The sequence below is a fragment of the Gossypium arboreum genome, chromosome 4, assembly GCF_025698485.1.
Source record: "Gossypium arboreum isolate Shixiya-1 chromosome 4, ASM2569848v2, whole genome shotgun sequence".
NCBI classification, from domain to species: domain Eukaryota; kingdom Viridiplantae; phylum Streptophyta; class Magnoliopsida; order Malvales; family Malvaceae; genus Gossypium; species Gossypium arboreum.
In genome coordinates, this window is record NC_069073.1 from 56,219,824 (window position 1) to 56,221,811 (window position 1,988).

Here is a 1,988-nt window from a genome sequence, read left to right on the forward strand (position 1 = left end):
GTTATTTTGAGGTCTAGAATTATAAGTGTTACTATAGGGGTTATTTTGAGGTCTAGAATTATTATTACCCATATAGTGGACTTGTTCCTCCTCGGTGCTAGGGTTGAAGGATGGATAATCTATGTTGTGTACTCCTCCTCCACTCGAATCACACCTCATCACTGGATGTACCTGAGTAGAACCATACAAACCGTCAATCTTTTTATTTAAAAGTTCCACCTGGTTAGATAGCATGGTAACCGCGTCGAGGTTAAAAACACCAGCAGCTTTCGTCGACTTCGTTCTCATGACTTGCCACTGATAGTTATTCAGTGACATCTCTTCAAAAAATTCGTAAGCACCTTCAGGTGTTTTATTGATTAATGTTCCACCGACGGCTGCGTCGATAAGTTGCCTTGTTAAGGGGTTTACACCGTTGTAAAAAGTCTAAACCTGCAACCATAGAGGTAACCCATGGTGAGGGCACCTTCTTAATAGGTCCTTGTATCTCTCCCATGCATCATAAAGAGTTTCTAAATCCATCTACACAAAAGAAGAGATATCATTTCTTGATTTAGCTGTTTTAGCCGGCGGAAAATATTTAAGTAAAAATTTTTTGGTCATTTGTTCCTAAGTAGTGATTGACCCTGGTGGTAACGAGTTTAACCACTGTTTAGCTTTGTTCCTCAATGAGAATGGGAATAACTGAAGGTGCATGACATCGTCAGAAACGCCATTGATCTTAAAAGTGTTGCAGAATTCCAGAAAATTTGCTAAATGAGTGTTTGGATCCTTGTCCTGCAAACCATCAAACTGAACAAACTGTTGTATCATTTGAATTGTGTTAGGTTTCAGTTCAAAATTATTTGCAGCAACAGCAGGCCTAACTATACTGATTCAGTTCCTGTTAGAGTAGGTTTAGCATAATCATACATAGTATGAGGAGCAGGATCCTGATTTACTGGGTTTATAGCAACCGCAGGAGGTAACGAATTATTTTGATTATCAGCCATCTCCTCGGTTGTGGTTTGAATATTGTCCTCTTGCCCTTCCTCTATGTATCATAGGCTTCGCCTTATTTCTCTTTGGTTTCTGCGAGCTGTGCTTTCGATCTCACTATCAAAAACCAAAGGTCCTAACGGGTTCCTCCTAGTCATAAACTAGAGACACCTTCCAGAAGCAAACGAGCGGAAATTTAGAAAAGAAAAATTAAACTAAAAACAAGAAGTAAATTGCAATAAAAGTAAAAATGGCTAAAGTAATAAAAATCAAATGGTCCTAATATATTAGTCCCCGACAACGGTGCCAAAAACTTGATGGTTGTAAAACTAACTAAAAATTCGACTAAGGCAAGCACACCTATCAAACAGTAGTATAGTTATGGTGAGATCGAAAATATCGTATCCACGAGGACTAAAAGTACTAGTAATTACTATCTTTTTATTATCTAGCCTAATAATTAAAGGATGTTTTTAAACTAAACTAATTTTCTAATATTCTGAAAGAGATGAAAGTTGGAAAATACTTTAGAAAAACCAATGGAGAAGACAATACCCAAGGAAGAATCCACCTAGACTTCGCTTATTACCTTTGACTTAGACAATTTATTCACTTGACTTATTCCATAGAAATCCCTGATTTATGTTAATATCCCTTTCGAGACTAAAAACAACTGACTCTAGATTGATTAATTGAAATCTCTTTCTAATTAAAACCCCTATTGTCACATTAACTCGATCTATGAATTCCCTTATTAGATTTGAATCTAATCCGTTAGATTTATGTTGTCCTATCTCTAGGATTGCATGCAACTCCGCTTAATTATGAATGATCTACTCTTAAATAGGGACTTTTCCTCCACTGAATAAGCACATCAAAAACCTGAATTAATATCCTGGAATATTAAAGCAAGGATTAAAATTCACAATTAAGAATAAGAACAAATATTTATCATATAAATCAAAGAGTAATAAGATTCGTCTTAGGTTTCATCTCCCTTAGGTATTTTC

The 1,988-nt window shown here is 35.9% G+C and overlaps 1 non-coding gene across 1 annotated transcript; it reads left to right on the forward strand.

The window, feature by feature from the left end:
* The first annotated feature begins 448 nt into the window (after window positions 1-448).
* Window positions 449-554, forward strand: LOC128292554 (small nucleolar RNA R71). The gene has a single exon (XR_008282539.1). It is a non-coding gene; the product is annotated as a small nucleolar RNA R71 (small nucleolar RNA).
* The last annotated feature ends 1,434 nt before the right edge of the window (window positions 555-1,988 follow it).